Below are 23413 nucleotides of genomic sequence, written 5' to 3'. Positions count from 1 at the left end.
GAGCCCCGTCAAATTCAAAACTGCCGATCAGATACGCAACCAGCATGTGTGGTATGTCCATTCAGGAAGAAATATTCGGGACTGGTAGTGGTGGCGGTGGATAACGGGAGTAAGGGAGGTGATGGCAGTCAGATGGCATGCAGAAACATTATGACTGTGACGTAGGATCAACGGTCCGGTCCGGCCACCTCATCTCCTCACCACAAATCACGCCAGCAGTTAAAAGACAACTCAGTTAAGACATTCACCACCCTTTGTTCATTTTGCATTCACGACGTTCTCGACTGGAGTATGCACCTACCACTTCCAGAGAAGCTAACCAGTCATCCTCCGCTAGTTTTCTGCCTGTTTTTTTAAATCTCCCGCCTATCGGGCTCTACAGGAGCACAGTTTCATTTTACAAGAGCCCGGGGATTTCTACAGGAAGGGTTCTACAGGAAAGGTAGAGAACAGCTATGCAGAAATAAAACCCAGGATTTTTGTCGAAATTCAAGCTCAAAACGAGGTAGGCTCGGGAAAACTTCTCTGTGCATGATTTGTTTGAGTAACGTGGTGAATTGAACACGGCATTAGATTGAAAAAAGAGAGTGAAAGTCTGCCTGTGCATTGAAAAAAGTGAAAGTCTGCCTGCACATTGAAAAAGTGAAAGTCTGCCTGCATATTTTCTTGAGTTTACATAGTTTCTTCTTTTCTCTGCATCCGAAATCTCCTCATCCTTTTTCAAATTCTCCTGTAAGGAAGATACATGTAGCAGTAGAGGCCAGCCTGTGTGTGTGGAAAAAAAAAACTTTGCATATCTATCTATTTGCTGAGAAAAGAATCTGTGTCCTTATCCTCTGTTCTGTAGAAATTTTTTTCTTTTCATAAACAAATAGTCAAATTTAGGGTGACAGCAGTTTAAAACAGAGGAATTATTGCCATTTGATGTTATAAGGAGCACACGGGAAATTCCTTATTGGTTTAAAAAAAAGACCGAATTCAGCGATCCTCTGTTTCGGTGATTGACTATTTTTTTTTCACCTGATCATTTTCTTTTCTGGTTAAAACACAAAAAGAAGCACTCAACACCATGCTAGGAGGATTCATGAGAAAAGAACCCTTAAACTCTAGCAAATTGTATGAGCACCCTGAGGTGGTGGACCTTTTCACCAGGGCAAACTGGATATCCTTCTTTGACAAAATTCAGGGTTATGATGAGGAGGTGACTAAAGAGTTTTTGATGTCCCTAAGACCACATTCGAAGACACATGCCACAGTTAGTTTTAGGGGTTTGACCCTAGAACTTACACCTGATTTCATCAGTAGAATTACTAGTCTCCCATTGGGGCTCCCTTGGAGCAAAGAGGAGAAATCATTGGGACAAGTTGCTAAGAAAACATTTTTTCTGCTTGAGGAGCATCCTATAGAATATAAAAACGGGGTTAGAAGGACAAGCTTGCCTCCTCTCTGGAGTGAAGTCAGTTATCAAATAATGAAGAATATCACATGTGAAGGGAGGTTCAACATCATTTATGGTTATCATTTCAGGTTGTTACATGAATTGAGGTATGGGGTGGGCTTGCCTCCATTTAGAAACTGAGCATCCCATATTTCCTCCTTCAGTTTTTAATTGAATGTGGTACAAAGCTAAATGCAAGAGTTCCAGATCAGTTGGCCCACCATGGGCTCATCAAACTATTGGTGGAAGATGCTTTACACACCTATACTATCCCCATAGCTTGGGAAATCTTCAGAAATATGTCTAGGGATGATAACATCAGAACTTTGGCTGAGAACATCAGCCCATCCAACAGTGATGAGGGGGAGCAAACTGAAGAAATTGAGAAGAACAATGATGAGGGAGCACAAGACATTCAAGCAGAGGGCAAAATAGAGGAAGAACAGAAGGAAAAAGAGGAATTTGACAAGACTGCTGAGCCTAAGACAGAAAAGGAGACAACAACAAAAACAGAGAAGGGAAAAAGGACAAAGATTGGAAAGAAAAAGGCCAAGAAAGCCCAAAAGAAGGCTGCCACAGCCAAGGCAGGCACCCAGCAAGAGAAAGAAAAGACACACCCTGAGATATCAGTGACACAAGCAGAAATAGTGGGCATAGAGATTTCTACAGGAAGTGAAGGAAAAGAACAGCAGAAAGAAAAATCCCCTGAAATGTTGGCAAGGGAAGCAACAACTGTGCTTGCTGCATTAAGCACACCTACAAAACAAAAAGGAAAAAGAAAAAGGCAAACCTCCATGTACTTTAAAGCCAGAAAAAGCACAAGGATCAAAGTGGGCAAACCCCAGCCACCACTATGTTGCAGGAAACGTGGGGGGGGCCCATTTCCGGCTGGAAACTGGGACGAAACGCGGAAACGCGTTTGGTACGGCCAGGAAACGCGTTTTCGGCCGTACTGCCACGTTTCCCGAAACGGAAACGTGGCAGTACGGCCGGAAATGCGTTTCCCGGCCGTACAGCCCGCGTTTCCCAATTGAATTGTGTTTTTTTTTTTTATTTATTTTTTTCAAATTTGTTTTTTAATTTTCTAGATGGGTGTCTAAAGTTATAAAAGTGAATTTTTGCCCTAGTGTTGATATGCAGTTCATGGTAATGTTAAATTCTTAAAGTAAAAGTGATATTCTCCTTTATTTTTCATTTTCATCCTTTTACTTAAATTTTTAACATTACCATGAAATGACTCAGGATGTTTGAGAGTGGTTTCGCCCTCATTGGATTTCATATGGAGAAAATAGAATTTTAGATCTCACTCAAAATCCAGCAGACTTATTTGTTTTTCAGGATTTCAGGATTGGGGGGATTGCAATGTTTCCATTGGATTTTATCATGTACTAGGGTATGGAACTTGTATTTAATCAAGAAAACCAAGCCCTCTATGCAAGGGAAACTCCCAATAATCAAGATCATGTAGGGTACTAGGGTATGAAACGTGTACTTAATCAAGAGCACTAAGGTCGTTCGACTATGTAGGAGGAGACTCCCAATACAACAGTGGTCCTTCTAAAGAATGGGATGTGGATGCAGAAAATCCTGATTTGGATCTCTCTCTTGCAGCTTTATAGTCTTTATTGTACTTGCAGCCTCATATATTAATATAAATAAAGGCTGATTTTGAGATTTGGATATCTAATAAAGGTTGCTTTTGGATATTCCGATATTTTTATTTTCATTATGTGATCATTCATGAGTAAATGTGATGTAAATTAAATCTCAATGTTTAAGTGTAATAAATTATAATGTATCATTTATGCTTTATGATTGCACACACACACACACACATATATATTTAAATATTTTCTATATATATATATATATTCGCGTTTCCCCGTTTCCAAAATTTGGGGAGGTCGCGTTTCGTATCACTTCCCGTTTCGGAAACTCGTACCCATTTCCCTGTTTCGTGCAACTTAGAGCCACCATCAAAGGAAGCAATTGTCATTGAGGACACACCCACTAAAAAGAAGGAAGAGTCTCCTTCCAGGACATCTATCACCTATGAAAGAGGAGGCCCAAAAACCTCCACATGGAAAGAAAGAATTAAGTTGATGGACTCAAAGGCAGTTCTACAGGAAGCTGAAACATCTCTACAGGGAACTCTAGCCGAGTCAAAAGAAACTGAGAAATTGGAGGAGAAGGCAGCCAAACAGTCACAGGGGGAGAGCAAGGCCAAAGAAATACTTGAACCAACCCCTCAGCCTAATTTGGGCTCATATTACAATCTGTTAGAGGGTGGGAAAATCATCCCACAGAAATTTGCTGTACCTTTATTCTTCGAATTAGAAAAAGAGAGGGTGAGAACCCACACATGGATGCAAATCGCCAAATCTAGAGGAGTTGAGGACATAGGCCACATGGAGGACAAGCTAAAGGAATTAAGAGGGGAGTTGGCCATGGTGAGGCACATAGAAAGCAGTAAAAGAGCCCAGCTACAGGAGGAGAATGAACTACTGAAAAAGCAGTTGCAGCTACAAGAAGTTCATAAGGGAGATAGGCTGTCCATTTTGGGAGGGCAGCAGCAGCAAGAAGGTCCTCTAACAAACAAGGAAACAACCGAGAAACAACAGAAAGAGGGAGAGCTGCAAGCTGATGTTGAGATGCTAACAAAACTGTTGCAAGAAAAGGAGTCTCAGGCAGCAAAAGAAATACAGGTTTTAAAACAGTAGTTGCAAGAAAAAGAAGCCCAAATGGCCTGCATGGCCAGCTGGGCAATAGAGGCCTTACAATGTAGGCAACCTGCTAAATCCTATGCATTATATCTTAAAGACCAATGGTTGCAATTTCAAATTAACACATTGGCCCAAAGGGGCACCATCCCATTCCAGAATTACAATCAGTTTATACATTTGTGTGACAGTAGCTCAGCTGAAGACAAGGCCAAGTTAGCAGAATTCTATTTACACAACTTGGCACTTCCTAACATGAATCTATGGGACCCAAACACTGTATTAGGAGATCTGCAACTCATGGCCATGGCTTCTTGGTTAAGCCATGAGGAAAAGAGGGCAGTAGAGATTCAGAAGATTATGACCAGGGAACTAAGTGAGCCACTCATGATAAGGGCAGAACCAGAAGATCCCTCAACTCTCATATATTCCCATCAGCACCTTGTAGACAACCCTCACATTGCACCTGACTATGTTGAAAGGCAAGCTCAGGCCATTGCTCACTTTGAAGATATGGAAAGACTGTTTGGTGATAATTGCATTCATGCTTGCACAAGGAGATGGAACACATTGTCCCATAGTCTGAAAATAAGAGAGTACCACTCCCCAACCAGAATGAGGGAGGCTATGAGAAGAGTACCCCTATAAAAACAATCAATGCAGAACTTGAAAGCCAATTGGATTGGCCTTAAGTTCAGCCCTCCACTATTGCTAGGGCTGTTAGAAGGGGTCAAGGAAGAAGAGGAGCAAAGACAATGGGAGGAAGTAGACAGAAAGACAGGTTTTCATGACCAAGAAGAGGACATCACCTTAGAGGCCTGGGATGTCAGAGAGGCAGTGAAAGAAATCAAAGATGATGAGCTGGATTAGCTGCTCAAAGGATGAGCAACACATTCAGCAGGGGGTGATGATGAGCCCCGAAAATGGGTAACTATATGGGCTCATTTTTCCTATTATTCTCATTTAATCCACCATTCTCCATAGTTTTATGCATGATTTTGAATATATTTATGTTAATTGAGTGAATGGGAATAGTCACTTTACCACAAAGTCTAATACGTGCTTATTGCAGATTTTTGGACTTTTTGGACCAAGATCAGGCACTTATGAGAAGATTGGCAGCGAAATTCGAAGAAACAAGGTTGAGGATTTATAGGAGGAGTGTCTCCTGCACTAAATGACCCCTTCCTCGAGTTCTCCACCATCAGCGGGGAGTTCAATAGCCCACCAAAGATGATTTCAAGGGACAGCCAAGCAAGTCTAGTGAAGTGGCTGATTAACTGCAGTTTTGGGCAACCAAGCTCCTAAAGTTAAGGAGGACTGTTGGGAGTCCTCGATTTGCATAAGTAGGAAGGCTTCAAGCCTTAGTAGTTTAGCCAGTTGATAGTCTATTTTCGCACTTTAGTGCAGTCCTGTATCAACACATTTTCGAGCTTCTTCTTGCAGATAGTTTTGTGATGTAACCATTATTTTTTTATCAATGAAGATGAATCCAGCTTTGCACTAGCTCTGATCTTTGTTAGGAGGTTGTAGCTCTTGGGGTTGGGCCCAACCCAAGTGCCCAGTGCCTCCATTGTGTATTTTTATGTGTTTTTACTGCATTCATAGAATAATTTATGTTATATAGGTTAAATCTTGCTTTGTTACTTAGGTTGTTTTTGATGATTAAGATAGTTGTTCTTGCTTCAGGTTGATTTGACAGTTTGGTAACAGAAAGATCCACAAAAAGGCTACCAAGTAGTCCTTGATCTCATTTCTCCCTCCTTGGGACCATGAACTGAGACCAAGGCACACTTGCTGCCACAAAAACACTGTTTTTGCCTTCCAATGCAATTGCTAGTGTTAGATTTTAAGTTGGAAAAGTTGATATCAATTGTGTTTTCATGCTTAGATCTGTTTTTACTTAGTTTCCATAGCTTTCTTGCATGATTTCCTGTCTATAAACTTATGTTCATCATGTTTCTGGTTTTTAGGTCAGATTAGGTCAAAATAAATAAATCTCTGTTTTTCTTAGTTTTTGCTTGGATCAGTTTTGGAAAGTAGTGTACAGAACACCTGTAAGACACTCCAGCCTATCCTTCCTCCATCATACAACCTGCTCCAGTCCCTCGCTCAAGATTTCTTTCCCTCATTTGCCACACTTTCCCAACTTGCCCTAATTTCCACATTTTTGTGCAACATTGCTTTCTTCATCCTTGAACAAATCCAACCATCTTCATCACTCCTGAGCTTCATTTACCAGGTCCTAAACCCCTTAACATCCTTATCCATCTTTCATTTCCACTTTCCCACCGTTTTTCCACCATCAACCCTCTAAAAACCACTTTCGGCCTGTTCCTGTAGAACTTCCTGTAGAATTTCCTGTAGATCCCCTGCAGCCTCCTGTAGAAGTTCATGCGAGCGATTTTTCGAGATCTAAGCGCAGTGGAAATCTCTAGAAGGGTGCTAGGGACCCCTTAGGTTCTCTCCACACCTTCCCAACCTCTTGCAAACGCCCACTCCATTTCCTTTCACTAATAAACCTCTGCACAATAAAAAATAGTTAAAACACATGCATAATAATTCTGCATAAAATTGCTCAAAAATACAAAAAGATGATTTTTCCAGATTTACCTTTAGAAGTAGCTTAAACACATGCATCTTACCTTTTCAATAGTCAATGACATCCATTTCAGTAGCTTACATCTCTTTTCTTGCACAAGTAGGGTTAGTCGGTAAAACTAGGGTTTACTAGGGTTTGCGTTTCCTTTAAGCTTGCATCTTCTTTCTACAAGTAGACTAGCCTCTTTTGAGTTAGCTTTCGTCCATCACAATTAAAAGCTTCTTCTAAGAACTCATAAAAGTTGGCTTAAGCTCCTAGCGAACTTGTGCCAGCTGATCAAGTGACAGTCTGCAGTAAGAGCTAGTACTTTTGCATATAGCACCGTCGCTTCCAAGTTTGTTACGAACTACCGGGTTGGTAAAAGTAAAGTAGGGAGTCCCAGGAGTTGCAGCATCATTGCTGCAATACTGGCGCTCACCACTGTGGAAGGTGTTACATCAAATTTAACCCGATCTTCAGGGTCTATTATGAAGACGGGGTCACAAAAAATCCTCATTTCCTATCTTTCTCGAAACTCAAAACCAGTGTTATCAGGACTGGATTGAACTGGTCTGAACTGGGTGGTCCAACCATTTTTAGGCAAAAAATGGTTCAGACTAGTGACTTGAACCGTTTTTGGTCGGTTCGGTATCAAACCCACTGGCAAAGCAGCAGAGAATGCAACAAGTAGGGTTTGTTTTGGTTTTTTTCTTTTATTTTTTGTCTTAGCTAGGCATTAGCCCATAATAGGTGCCTAATATTCAAGCCTATGGCCTTAGTATTGCTATGCAATTCATGGTAATGTTAAATTCTTCAAGTAATCATTTTACTTAAATTTTTAACATTGCCATGAAATGACTCAAGATGTTTGAGAGTGGTTCCAACCTCATTGGATTGCATATGGAGAAGTAGAATTTTAGATCTCACTCCAAAATCCAACAAATTTAATAGTTTTTTAGGATTTTAGGATTAGGGGGATTGCAATGTTTCCATTGGATTTCTTCATGTATGAGGGTACCAAAGCAGAATTTAATCAAGAACACCAATCCCTCTATACCTTGATGTTAGTGACATTGATTGTTGAACTCCTCTATCATGATCCTACTAAAAATGTCCCCAAAACAAAATCTTGAATTGACACGTTAAACATTTTTTTATCTTATTTTAATGCTTAGAGGTTGATATTGATGACATAGATCCTAATGTAGGCGAAGATTTTGATGATATGTAGGTGTTTTTTGTAGCATGATTTTTTTTTTTTTGGATGTTAGAGGTCATCTAGATCTTTTTTTTGATGTATTTTCGGTTTAAAGATGGATTGCACTAGACGTTTTTTTGGTTATGTGCACCCTTACATGCTCTATAAATGAGAAATTTTGCTTATTTGCGTTAAAATGCTTTGGATTCATATGGATGCACATGAATATATGTGGTTTTCTTTAAAATTTGAATACTTTATGTGTTTTTGGTTGATCGGTTTTTGGTTCGGTTTTGGTCTGGTTCTGACCACTTCCCAGTCTGGGGGGTCTACTGGTTCGATAACTGGTCCGATTCTGATAACATTGCTCAAAACAAATGTCAACATTGCGTCCGACTTGTTGAGTGCTTTGCGATGATATAATTTTTATCTCAATCTGATTCCCAGAGGGGAAGTTATGCCTATTTAAAGATTTACTCATTAATTTCCTTGCCACATCAACATGTACTCCACGTGACATTGCCCAAGTAGCTCACGCGGCTTTGCCACATCACCCACAATCCCACGTGGCTCCTGCCACACTAGCATGCCCAACATTGTCATTCCCAATGCCAACGTGCCATCGTGCCCAATGCCAATGTGCTAAGGCGAGAGGTGAGCTCCCATCCGATTCAGAGTGCCAAGATGAGGATTTTATCGTCGGTTGCCAGGAATTTACCATCTAGCGCCTTCCATCAGTCTGCGCCCAATTCTCTAGAATGCTACCAAAGAGCGCAATGCCAAACAAAATGCATGGATGTAAAAATTTTCATTCACAGACGCTAAATTTCACATCATGCCATTTGTCACATTCGATGTGGTATGACACGTGGCGCCACCTGGAAACCACATCATCCAGTACCATGTCATTTGCCTCCTTTGCTCCTTGTTGACATCCTCCTGATGGTAGGGTGATGTCATCTTGCCATGTGGCACCCTTTGTTGGTGCCATGTGTCACCCAAAAATGGGCTATTTGGCCACCCAACTGGGCCAATTCAATGTGCCATGTGGCACCCTTTGACGGTGTCATGTGTCACCCAAAAATGGGATCTTTGACCACTCAACTAGGCTAATTTAATGTGCCACGTGGCATCCTCTGATGGTGCCATGTGTCATCCAAAAGTAGGCTCTTTGGGCATCCAACCGAGCCAATTCAATGTGCCACATGTCATGCATAGAGGTGCCATGTTAGCATGATTTCCACGTCATTTTCCTCATGGCATCCACATAATACTGTCCAATCTACATGGCACTTGCCACCTTAACCCAGGTGGTGAGTCACATTAGGTTTGACCCCTCCATGCAAATCTGTAATTCAACATTATAATTAGTCCTAGGGAAAACCTAGGTTTGGCCCACATCCGGGGCTCCTCAAGCTTACACCTTGCTCACACTCATGAATTTCTCAAGTTCTCGAATACATTTGCTTCTATGGAATTCGGCCTTGTGCCTATAACCTCAACGCGACCCCACTCTAGATATCTACCTGTCCTTGTCGAAAGCCAGATCAACTTTAAATTTGATGCTTTTGGAAAGTTACATAAGGGCGATTGGCCCAGATGTTCAGACTCTCGGATACACCTACCAAGCCCATGTTGTATCAGGCCCAGATACAAAACTACCTAATAACCTATCCGAACCCAGATGAAACTGGATTTCTATTGATTAATAGACTATAAACTTTTAAAGTCTTCAGGGACTTAGCTCATATTTTCATCTAGGCATAGTTTTGCTCAGAACACTGGTTCCATAAGAATGGAACCTTCATTCCAATTTCCAATATTTCAAACATGGACTCAAGCTAAATATGCAACATATAGATTCAATAACATGCCCACCATCAACCATTGAAACTTATCTAATCATAGCTAACCGAGCTCTATATATTCGATAGAACAACACCATATTCAAACACAAAAATAAGTCCAAGGCAGGGAAATCATATCTAATGGAGGATCATGCATTATAATGATATATGTCTATAGAGTTAAGGATACAATTTTTTGCATCCATTTATCTCAAAGTTCCATACTCTTGAAAGATTTCTATACACAGGGCATATCTATCTTGTGCATAAATAGAGTGCATATTAAGCAAGAACAATGAACTTTACAATTTATAAACATGCCATCCATCAAAGCACTATTATCAGTTGTTATATGCATGTCTTGATGCAACTAGTCACATATATATATATACATATATATATATATATATATATATATATATATATATTCAAGAACAATCATAACATCCACATAAAGCTAGTATTTCCAACTTAGCCAAAAGAACATCAAGGCCTATTGCTTATCAAGGACATGCAACAATTTCCAATGACCGTTCGAGATAACATATAGCTATTCATTATTCATTACATACTAGTCCAAGTAATTAATCTAATTCCATTATACACAAGCTTTTGACACTTACCTAAATGGCTAGAGTTGGCTGGAAATTGATGGTGGGACTTCAACTATCCCACCCAACCATAGGCCAATTGCACCACAAACTTTCTTGCAACTGTCCACCCCCAAGCCAGATCCACGATCTAAGGGATTTCAATCAAAGTCAGCGGGAATGATGCTTATCTCCAGGAGTATGGGATCATTTTTAGGTGGTTTATTAGTTGTATACTCAAGGCAAGTACTACAAGAACTTGTAGCTCATAGTCTCAGTGGTTTATCAACTTACTTGGCAAGCACTAAGTGGTTTATTAGCCTCTTCTTGGAAAGCACTTGTTGGTTTATTAGCCCTTTCAGCAAGCATACCAATGAATTGCTACATTGCCTAGTGGTTTATCAACCATAACAAGCACCCATCATCCAACTTCTCTGCAGATCCTTACATTGATCTTTTCAAGCTTGGACAGATACAATCGACAACTCCAATACATCAACACGAGGAATAATATCCCATTAGCCTCAACAGGATTTCTCCAGTGAGCAACAGTCTTGCTCATGCACTCCAACTTGTTTCTCTACAATGTTTTATCACACTGTCAGTCTCATTCTGCTGTTCCCATCCCACTTTGTTGTTTGGCTTGCATCCTTTCTTTTTTTTCTTCAGGCCCTTTTCCTTCCACCAGGCAGTTCAACTTTCATTTCCCACATAATGGAGTAGAAAAACGTACACATTTCCTTACACCATTGTTCCCTTCCAACTGTTAGGTGGTTCCAACCAATACCACTCACTATTCCCCCCCAGATCATGGGTCTATCATCCCACATTTTGGCCAGATCAATTATAAATTTTATTTTTATAGTTATAGTCATTAAAAAAACAAGGATAAGTACAACGGGTGTTACAACTTTGCCAAGCTTTCATAGAAAAATATTCAATAAAATTTAGCACATAGAAACCCTAACAATAACTATTCCATGCAATAGCCATAAAATATATTCAACAATATAAAATACTTGCAAGAAATGCATGAATCAATCCTTTATTATCCCAAAATGATGTCTCCAAAAGCAAAATATCCACAAAAGATCACATCTCCACAAAGATACACGACTATTTCAGCTAGGATGAAATCCTTCAAAGAGGGCGAATTGATCCACAAGTGATGATGAAATTGAAAGTGAGGTGATCTCTATTTATATGAGGTCTACCTCAACCAATTTCCAACTAATGAAGCACCTAAACAAGTTTGACATGAAATAATCTTGGGTTACAAGCCAACCCACTAGCAAAATGTCAAAATAAACCATAATTTCCCACACATGTGAGTTGTAGCCTCTAAAAAAGTTGACATCTTGCCATTTTAAGGCTCAAAATGCCATGCCATGGTGAACTGAGGTCTGAAAAAGCGCCACGATGCTAGAATCATCCAAAATTTGAGGAAACTCACTCAAATCCACCTCAAATCCTCCTTTGGGGTCCCAAGTCTAGCTCGGGTGCCATCATGCCATCTCCATGGGTTTCCAACTATCAAAACAAGGCCTCCTCTCTCCAGTGTTAGGGCTTCTCCAAGGGCAACAATCCCTCCCTATTCTCTCAATGGGAGATCATCCTCATCCAGGCTTTGAATCAAGTCCTACCCATTAGCTTGTGTCAAGGGCAATCTTGGGGCATGTTGGGTCTAGTGGTGTCATCATGAAGAATCCTCTATGCTAGGTCAAAGTAGACCAACCTCCTGGGTCCTAAGGGTGCTTCGGGACATGCAACGCCTGCTCAAGTCATCAGGAGGTTGAACTCTCTCAACACTGTATCTACTAAGCCATCAATCTCTCTAAGAGGCCTGCCGCCTGGGTACTTGTGGAATGGGTGCCCTCAAGGCCTGGGCTACTGTGAACCACTTGGAAAAAACAACATGAACGCAAGAGAAAACAACCATCCATCAGAGTCTAAGATCATATATGCATCTAAGTGGACCAAACTTGAATGTTAAGGGCATATTAATACTTCAAACAAGGACCACCTTCTGATATTTAACTAGACCACGTCCCGTAAAGGTGTTCCCTATCTTGATAAAGGTGGTTAATAGTAAACCCTATTAGGTGCTTCTAGTCCTCAAGGGGAAGTGATAGTTACAAGGTCAACCCCTTAATCAATAGGTGTTAGTGTGGATGTATGACACTGTAGGGGAAAAGGCTTCATGGCCAAGTTCCATGGTTAAAGGGACCAGTTGATTGGGAGTCCACATCCTGAGTGTATGAATGTAAAGGAGGGAGCAATCGTGGAGGCATGAGTTACCCTACTCGACTTGCTTTTTCCACCCCTCTAGTGCGCCTTTTACTTCTTCTTGATAATGCTTTGTATTACGGTGCATAGCTCAAGGGTTAGAGCTTGCTCTTTATGATGTAGCATTTTATATTACCCCTTAAGATGAGACAATTCATTGCTCATCAGGGTTGGGACATGCAAGGTCCCTTTTGATGTAAAGGAGCATCATGTGCTCCAGGAACCGGGTGGTGGCCAATGAGGAGGGTAGAGATCATGCTAGGCTTTTGCCCATGTGCTAACTTATGTCCCGACCATCTTTTGCATTTTGATTTTCTTCTTTTTCTTTTATTGTGGTCATGATATGCTTTTCCATTCTTTTAGTTGCATCAACCTCTAGGGAAATAGTTTTCCGACCCTACTCAAGGAGTGTGGACATGTGAGTGCCAAATCCCAAAGAGCCAATGACAAATTAGATCCGAAGAATGGATGTGGCGTATGGGGCTTGTAATGCAAGGTTGCACGAAAAGGGGAAACGCAAATATATATATATTAAAAATTAAAAATATATATATATATATATATATATATATATATATATATGTGCAATCATAAAGCATAAATGATACATTATAATTTATTACATTTAAACATTAAGATTAAATTTACATCACATTTACTCATGAATGATCACATAATGAAAATAAAAATATCGGAATATCCAAAAGCAACCTTTATTATATATCCAAATCTCAAAATCAGCCTTTATTTATATTAATATATGAGGCTGCAAGTACAATAAAGACTATAAGGCTGCAAGAACTATAGAGACAAAAGACTAATCCTCATCATAACAATCCTCATCAAAAATAGAAGCAGTACAATGCTCAACAGTGGATGGTGGTGCTGAAGAAGATGATGTGCCAATTCCACTTCCAGACTCGACCTCAATATTCAGGGCAGCAAGAGAGAGATCCAAATCAGGATTTTCTGCATCCACATCCCATTCTTTAGAAGGACCACTGTTGTATTTTGGACCCCTACGAGATGCAAGGCGAAGGTTGGAGTGCACATAAACAAGATCCTCTGCCTTCTGTGAGCCCAACCTATTGCGCTTCATAGAATGAATAAAACCATAAGTGCTCCAATTCCTTTCTGTTGATGAAGAGCTTGCCACTTGTGAAAGAATATGAATGGCAAGGTTTTGCAAATGTACACCATTTGCTCCATGACAAATCCACCACCTAACTGGATTCATGGTGCTTCTCTCCTCCAAAGCTGATATATCTGCATAATCATCTATTCCTGCAACAAAACTGGCAAATTCCTCCTTTACCTCCCTGTGTGGATGAGAAGGAAACATTCTCATAAGGGCTTTTTTCACCCCATTAACCACCTCTCTATCCTTATGGGGTGCCTTCCTCTTCCCATTGCTTTGAGCAATAAGCTCCTCATCATAAAATTTGGGGTTCAAAGCATGTGCTAAAGTGTGCAATGGAGTGTTGAAATTGTTCCAACTATCAACAATGATTTTCTTGACCAAACCAGCAAAATGATCATCAACAAACAAAAGTTGTGGAGACTCTTGCGAAATGATTTCCATAGTTTTCTCAACCATGGAATCCATGCCATCATATACCTCTCCTAAGAAAGGTTGGTCAGTGTCAGCACTCTGGAGAAGCTCAAATGCAGGGGTTGTGAACTTTAGCAAGAAATCTACCTTGCTCCACCAATCCTCATCAAGGCATAATCTACGCACCATAGATCCCCGCTCTGAATCTGCTTGTCTCCACTCAATCCAAAGTTGACTCACCACCATAGAAACTAATGCATGCTTAACCTCAACAAGGCGGCGCAACATTAGGAAGTTTGAGGCATATCTTGTCTCAACAACTTTTAATAACTCCAATTTGGAGTACTCTTGAAATATGGCCTGAGATTGGTGGGGGTTGGTGATGAATTTGACAATCTCCCTTGCTTCCCCTGTGAGTTCCTTTATCTAGGAAACTTTGTTGTCAATCTCCTCTAAGATCAGATTCAGATTATGGACAATGCATGGTGTCCAAAAGATGTGGTCATACCTCCCCTCAATAATAAAACCTGCAGCTTTGCAAACTGGTGCATTATCCGTGATAACTTGCACCACCCTGTTAGGCCTTATTTGTTCAATAGCTTTTATAATAACATCAACAATGAACTGTGCATCTTTCACCTCTCCTGAGCAGTCTTCTGCCTTGATAAACATTGCTCCTTTGGGGGAAGTTGCAATGATATTTATCAATGGTCTACGCCTTGTATCTGTCCATCCATCTGAGACTATGGTAACCCCAGAGCTACTCCAGGAAGGACGAATTGGAGCTAAAATATCCTCCACAAGCTCCTTCTCATTTTTGAGAAGCTGGGTTTTGACTTTCTCATAGTTGGGCCCCTTGTACCCTTGAGGAGCTTTGTTAATTGCCCTTATCATATCTTGCCAGTAAGGAGAGCGAACAACATTGAATGGGATACCACATGCATAAATGCACCTAGCCACTCTGGAATCAGTTTCTTCTCTTGCTTGCACATTTACCAATTTAGCAATTCTGCTATCTTGAACTGAAGGGGATGCCCCTCTAGTATTTTTGGGTGCTGGTTGTTCATGTTGTTGAGTGGGACCGGCTCTCCTCTTTCTTGCTTCAACTACAATCCTTGGCTCAATGTTAGATGGAGCTTGAGTAAGGTCATCATGCCTTCTCTTAGTACCATCCGCCTCATCTTGCTCTCTTTGATATGCCCTCCTTGCCAATGGATCTGTTGTTTTTGTGCAACTTGCAATCCCCTATCCTCCTCCATGCAAAAGATGTGCCTTCACTCTTGGGTAGGAGCCCTTGTACGAATTATTGCAAAGATTGCATCGCCATTCCCATGAGCCACCACCTGCACATCTTTGAAGCTTTATCACATGCCTCCAAAGAGAATAATGTTCAGCCCTTGGGTTGGTCCTAGGGCTTGAACTTGCAGCTGCACTTTGGTTGGAAGCCATTGCTGCAAAAATAAATTAAAAAAACAAATCTGTAAATAAAAAACGTTTTTCATATTTTTGGCAGCATAAACCCTAGAAAAATTGAAGAAATAGTAGGAAAAAACTAACAAAACGAATGTTGCTTACCCAAATTAATTTTCTGTAGCTAAAGCTATCCCAAAATGCTAGAAAAGAGAAGAGAAATATGGCTGTAGCTGAGCCAAAAAGCCAAGAATGTTGTAGCCAGAAACTCTGCACTCCAAATCTACTGCTGAAATCTCTTTCTCTTGCTGCTGAAATCTCTTGCTCTTGCTACTGAAATCTACTTTGCTCACTACTCAAAACACCCTAGCTGAAACAACTGCTCTCTTCCTCTCTTCTCCTTTGCTAAAATCACCAGTCTCTAAGAGAAACGACTTGCTGAATAGTGTGATGAGAGAATGAGACAAAGTTCACTTTTATAACTTTAGACAGGCATCTGGAAGCAACTAGAAGTCATTAGGAAAACCTAATAATAAATAAGAAAACAAATTTTACAAAAACACGAGTTACAAGCTGAAACATGCGTCGTACGGCCATGAAACACGTTTCCACATCGTGAAATGTGCCAGTATAGCCGGAAACGCATTTCACGGCTATACCACATGCGTTTCAAGGTTTCGTTTCTGTTTATGTACGGAAACGGCCTTCTACCCTATGTTTCTTGCAACTTAGTTGTAATGTGATATCGAAAGTGTTAAGTATGGTGTAGGGGGATAATGAACACACTATCTCAATCTGGGTTTTCCAAGTAGTGCCCCTCCTATAACCCTAAGGTCTTAAGGGAGGTCCCACTGGACTAGGGCTAAAGATTAAGCCCCATGGTAAAGTGAGAGAATATATTTACAGTCAAGACTAGTTGATCTTCTAGATCACCCCTTTATCCATACTAAATTCCAAAAACAAACAAGTATAAGCACTCTATTGCAAAATGATCGAAGTACCTTTTGAATTGCGGCCCACCTTCATCCAAGTGAAAAATGCCAGATGGGGCGAGGCACATGGCTGATGTTGATGGCAGAGGCACATGGCATATCATCATCAAATAGTGGTTGTCAGGGGCTGTTGGCCTGCTGGTTGTTTGATTGGCTATCAAATGTAGGAGAAACGTTTTCTCTTATGGGGTTACACATTTTGGTGGGTAATAGGCCTTATAGTGAGGTGTCATAGTTCAAGCTGTGTTATTTGGGTTATGAGTTTCTTTTGTTGCATCAACCTCGAGCTTACAACCCTTTAGATGAAGCTTTTCTCATGGGACTATGAATTATGAACCTTGCTATGACATATGACAAACCAACCATGAGTGGAACAATGGAATGCATATGGAATATGGAAAAATAATGTAAAGTCTTAAGTATGATTTGGCATATGGTCATGCTATAACTCCCTAGGCCTCTAGCAGTACAACTCGATACAAGAGACAACATTTATCTATCAGAGATTTTGAGTCCACCCAAGTACAACCTAGTAGGAGGCACAAGTTTAGAGTATTATGGGCCATTATCAAATTACATTAATGATCATCACATTCATAACAAATATGAAAAGCAATATAATCAAATGTTAACAAAACATAAGATATAGCAAGGCATGGTACAATCCCATAAAAAATATGATCATGAGAGTTAGTTGAGCAAAAGTAGGGAGCAACTTTAGCCAAATATCCATGGTAAACCATAAATCTCATTTGTGGAACTACTGATTGTGATAAAAATCACAAGTGAAAAATCCTCTAGCTATTGTTGGAATTTCTAAGTCTAACTGTTAGAAATTCTTCCTATACCATCTGATTTATTTCTTCCTACTTGTTCATTTACTTAACAAGTTATTTACCATGTAAATATTGAAAATAAATACAAGTACAGTATCAACACATACAGATCATCAACTGAAAGAAACAAGCACACGAGTGATACCGTTGTTTTTGGACTAATGTCCATGGAAAAACCCAATGCGGGAAAATTGGTGCAGCTATTAGAGGGTTTTATTATTAAGAAGTTTCAGAATACAATCTGGGTGCCAGAAATGGCTCACCCAACAGAGAATGCCCTCGACAGTAGTACCTTTTAGTCGGAGACAGATATTTCAGCTAAATCACCAGAGGAACAATCCCACAACAACACTACAACACTTTTCCTGCTCTTTGTCACCTTGATAGGGACTGCGTCACCCTATCCAGCTCTCCAGCTCCAATCTGCCCCACGAAATCTCCCAGCGTCAGCCTCCAGGGTCTGCGTTAGCCTCTCTGGCCCAACGTCATCCTCTAGGGTCTGCGTCAGCCTCTCTGGCCCAGCGTCAGCCTATTTGGCCCAGCGTTAGCCTCTTGGGGCTCTGCGTCAGCCTTTGGAGCCTCTGCGTCTCCCACGCTGGCCTTCCTTAGGATTTGCGTAGCCTCTGCGTGGCCTCTGGCTGCCTCTGCGTCAACCCTCTCTTGGATTATGTGCTGATGCTCCTGGTACTATCTCTGCCTCTCTGCTACTGTATTCACTGCCCCTCAGCTACAACTCTGATTACTCACTCAATTTTCTCAGCAAACCCTACCCCAAAAAATCGAGTTCTTGATCTCTCTTGATGTGTTGTCCAACTGACCCTCAAGCCTCTTCTTATACTTTTCTCATTGACAATTCAACGACCGAGATTAAGTCCCTAATCAATGACTAAGATTAGATCTGGATTGATCCATGACTTTTGGACCATTCTAACTCAGTGCTATATTAATTCACATTAATATTTTATTTTTCTTAAGTTTAGACTTAGGAACTCTATTATAAATATTAATTATTTTAATATCTCCCAAACTGGTTAGATTCTGCCCTAACCATTTCTGGGTCTTGGAGATCTCATGTTCTTTAGCCTCTCCCCCAATTTTCGTGGCTAGAGCACATCCGATGCTACCACAAATCAATGCTCCCTCTTAGCGAGGACTGTGCTCTAGTAATACTCGTCACTGAGTATCACCCTGATCATCCAACATCGGTCCCTGTGCTGATGCTAGGCCTGTTACCCAACATCCTCTATACTGCTGCATCATGTACTGCTACCCATGGCCCTGCCACTGCCACTGTTGCATCCATACGACGACTCCCTCTGCATTCGTGCTGTTGCACATGGCCTTGTCACTGCCACTGCTGCATCTGAACTACATCCCCTCTCATCATGTTGCATCGTGCTGCCCATAGCACTACCACTGCTAACGGCTACACTGCAACTTAGTTATTTAGAAGTAAGTAATTGATCCTCCCAACTCTGACGTCTCTGTCAGGCTAGAAACACTCTCGATGCTGAAGCTACCTCTGTCGCTGACAAGTGCTCCCTCTACAGACCTCTGCGCTGCTGCAACAACTTCATGCCTCTCGCATTGCTGCCTCACGCTGTCCTGGTACTCTTGCATTGTAGCCTTCTCTATTGCTCCATCCGCATCCGTCTCTACCGACATTCTCTAGTCCTACTACTCCTCTTCGAGGCTCCCGTAGCCAGGTATAATCCAAGAGGTTAGGTACCTCGAGGATCTTGCCCCTCATCACCTGTAGGCCATCTAACTACAACTCGATGTCTCCCCACCTCTTCTCTCGAAGTGCATGAGCACTCATGGCATGGTCGTCATTAGTCTCCACTTCCTTCTCCGCCTTAGCCGGCGCAACCTTGGTCTCAGAAGCCTCTCCCTTGCTCTTCGTCCTAGGACATTGGTTTGCATAGTGACCTAGTTCCCCACAATGGAAGCACTTGACCTTGGAGAGGTCCTTCTTCTTTCTTTTCTCTTGCTTTCCCGAAGATGCGAGAGCCACATCTTCTTCTTCCTCCTTTTTAATTCTGACCCCTTTTCCACTACTCCCCACCTTGGACACCCACCTGATCTCTTCTTGACGAAGAGCCGCCCACAGTTCCTCCCAATCTTGAAGGCTCGTCCTACCCAGCATGCTCTGGAAAAATACCTCCCAATCCTCTAAGACTGCGTTCAATGTGGTCCTCACCATCAATTCTTGATCCAGTGTGGCCCCTAAGGAAGTTAGCTGATCACGTATCTCCTTCAATCCATTGAGGAAGACATCTATCTGCTCTCCCTTCTGCATCTGATATGACTGTAGCTAGTTTTCAAGTAACATCCTCCTCTGCACAAAAGTATGCTGGTACAATTTCTTCAGGGCCTCCCACATCTCATTTGCCGTCTCCTTCTCAGCAATGGGTGGCACCACATGATCCTTGACACCATCAAGGATGATGCACTTTGCCCTGCCATTGCCTCCTCGTACTTGTCATTTTCAGCTGGGTCAACCAGGATCGCTATCATTTTCAAGGCGAAGTGTTTCATGCGATACCTGTTTAGAATGGACAAGATCCTGGCCTTCCAAACTACAAGTTTGAAGATCTGTCCAGTCTATCCTGATCTCTTAGCCCATTCATGGCCATTTTGCTGCTCTTCTTTCGACTCTTTCAAGTCTCTCTACTTCCCATCTAGAAGTTCTCGGTTTGATTCCCTCTGAGCCTCGATTTCCCTTATGGAAATCCCTCTGCCAATCCTTGTCAGCAACTCCCTCCTCCTTGGTCTTGCCTTGTTAGGTACTGTTCTAACCACAGTACCCCACCAACTTTGCTCCGCAACTTACCCACAACCTCCTATGCCTCAGCAGTCTGAAGGTTAGAGGCTTTAGGCTCTGCGCAATCCCGGCACCGGCACAATCTGCACCTCCTGGCCACCACGTCGATCCTTCCTAGCTGAGAAAGATGACCGGGCACTGCGTAGGTCAGGTCTTCTCCTCTTTGACTTAGCGTTGATCCTCCTCCTGGCTCGAACTGATGACGCAGGCTCTCTGCGTCACCCCTCCCTTGCTGCTTTCTGCTAGGAACAACTTCTGTCACTCGGGACAACTATTTTTGTTGTTGCTGCTTTGCTCAGCTTATGCCTTCAGTTATCATGTGATCTGCAACCAGGGCTCTGATATCATGTTGGAATTTTTATGTCTAACTGTTAGAAATTCTTCCTGTACCATCTGATTTATTTCTTCCTACTTGTTCATTTACTTAACAAGTTATTTACCATGTAAATACTGAAAATAAAATCAAGTATAGTATCAACACATACAGATCATCAAGTAAAAGAAGCAAGCACACAAGTGACATCGTTGTTTTTGGACTAATGTCCCCGGAAAAACCCAATGCAGGAAAACCGATGCAACTATGAGAGGGTTTTATTATTAAGCAGTTTCAGAATACAATCTGGGTGCTAGAAATGGCTCACCCAATAGAGAATGCCCTCGACAGTAGTACCTCTCAGTCGGAGACAGATATTCCGGCTAAATCACCGGAGGAACGATCCCACAACAACACTGCAACACTTCTGCTGCTCTCTGTCACCTTGATAAGGACTGCATCACCCTATCCAGCTCTCTAGCTCTAATCTGCCCCATGAAATCTCTTAGCGTCAGCCTCTAGGGTCTGCGTCAGCCTCTCTGGCCCAGCGTCAGCCTCTTAGGGCTCTGTGTTGTCTCTCTAGTACCAACTCTGCTTCTCTGCTATGTATTCACTGCCCCTCGCTGCTAATCACTGATTCAATTTCTCTTAGCAAACCCCGCTCTATAAAATCGAATGATTGATCACTCTGCTGCGTTCTCCAATTGACCCTCAAGCCTCTTCTTATACTTTTTCGTTGACAATTCAACGACCGAGATTAAGTCCCTAATCAATGACTAAGATTAGATCTGGCTTGATCTATGACTTTTGGACCATTCTAATTCAGTTTTATATTAATTCACATGAATATTTTATTTTTCCTAAGTTTAGACTTAGGAACTCCATTAAAAATATTAATTATTTTAATATCTCCCAAATTGGTTAGATTTTGCCCAAACCATTTTTAGGTCTTGGAGATCTCATGTGCTTTAACCTCTCCACCAATTTTTGTGGCTAGAGCACATCCGATGCTACGTCAAATCAACACTATCCCCACATGTTAGGGGATAATATTGATTTGGGGTAGCATTGGATGTGCTCTAGCCATGAAAATTGTTGGAAAGGCTAAAGCACATAAGATCTCCAAGACCTAAAAATGGTTTGGAAAGATTGTACCCGGTTTGGGAGATATTAAAATAATTAATATTTTTAATGGAGTTCCTAAGTCTAAACTTAGGAAAAATAAAATATTAATGGGTATTAATATAAAACTCGGTTAGAAGGTTCCAAAAGTCATAGATCAAGCCAAATCTAATCTTAGCTGTTGATTATAGATTTAATCTCGGCCGTTGAAGGACCAACGAGAAAAGTATAAGAAGAGGCTTGAGGGTCAATTGGAGAACACACCAAAGTGATCAGTCATTCGATTTGCTAGAGCGAGGTTGCTAAGCGAAGTCAAATCAGTGATCAGCAGTGAGGGGCAGTGAGTACTGCGCAGAGAGTCAGAGAGAGTGCCAAGAGACCAGCGCAGAAGCAGAGAGAGAGAGAGGTAACAGCCAGTTCAGGCCACACAAAGCCCAACAGAGACAATGCAGAGGCCAGAGGGATTGTGTCATCCATGCAGAGGCTGCAGGAGTGACATAGAGGGTCTCAGAGGGTGCATAGTGCCTCAAAGGGCTGACGCAGAGAGGTTTGAGGCTGACACAGGGCAACAGGAGGCTGATGCAGAGGCCAAAAGGGCCAGTGCAGAGTTGGAGAGGGTTTCGTGGGACATGTTTTCTAAATAACTGTTTCCGAATAGATAGGTATTGCTGCCGTGCATTTTTTCTTTGTCATGTGAGCCAGTTAGGCACCTTGTTGTACTCAAGGAAATATTGCATAATAATAAACCCTCAGAATAGCTGCACTGGTTTTTCCGCGTTGGGTTTTTCCGGGGACATTTGTCCAAAAATAACAGTGTCACTTGTATGTTTGTTTTCTTTCAGTTGATGATCTTTAGATGTTGTGACTATATTGTGTTTATTTCGGTATTTAAATGTTTTTAAATAACTTGTTCTGAATTTGCAAGTAGAAGAAATAAACCAGTAGAATACAGATTAATTTTCTAATGGATAGACTTAGAAAATTCAACATGGTATTAGAGCGTGGTTGCAGATCACAAGAAAGCTGAAGGCATCAGCTGAGCAGAGCATTTGCAACAGATTCAACTGTCCCGAGTGACAAAGCTGATCCTTGCAGAAAGCGACAAAAGAAGGGTTGACACAAAGGGACTGCATCATCAGTCCAGGCCTGAGAGAGACCAACGCAGAGGTTGAGGAGGGCAAAAATAGGCCCACGTAGAGGTCAGGAGGGCGGACACAATTGGTTGAGGGAGCTATTTTGTCGGTGTCGGGATTGTGTAGAGCTAAGAGGCTCAATCCTTCAATTGCTGGGGTGAAGGAAGCTGTGGGCAGTTTGCGGGAACGAAGCTGGTGGGGTAATGTGGTAAGAACAATACCTAATAGGGAAAAACCAAGGTAGAGGGAGTTGCTGACGAGGCATATTTCTAGCCAGGGAATCTGGATCAGTGTTGCAGTTGCACAGACAATCGGATAGGGGCAACTTGACGGTTTCCAAAAGGATTTCCAGGAGGGAAATTGGGACTCAGAACTTCCAGACAGGAAGTAGAGAGACTCAGAGGAGTCGAACCGGGAACTTCCAAACGAGAAGTAGAGAGAATCAGAGGAGTTGAACTGAGAAATTCCAGATGGGAAGTAGAGAGACTCAGCAGGAGTCGAACCGAGAACTTCTAGGCAGGAAGTAGAGAGACTCAAAGGAGTCGATAGAGAAGAGCAAAGAGATGGTTGT

At 41.7% G+C, this 23413-nt stretch overlaps 1 protein-coding gene across 3 annotated transcripts in view; it reads left to right on the top strand.

Annotated features, from left to right (window-relative positions):
* The window catches only part of LOC149140385 (ureide permease 2-like), a 199713-nt gene that overhangs the window by 98619 nt on the left and 77681 nt on the right, over positions 1–23413 (top strand). The gene's annotated exons all lie outside the window — the stretch shown is intronic.

This window comes from Pinus tabuliformis, chromosome X, assembly GCF_031772625.1.
Source record: "Pinus tabuliformis cultivar Carrire ecotype Pingquan chromosome X, CPIR1, whole genome shotgun sequence".
NCBI lineage: Eukaryota > Viridiplantae > Streptophyta > Pinopsida > Pinales > Pinaceae > Pinus > Pinus tabuliformis.
The sequence above is the reverse complement of the archived record's forward strand: the minus strand, read 5'-3'. Positions and strand labels throughout refer to the sequence as shown.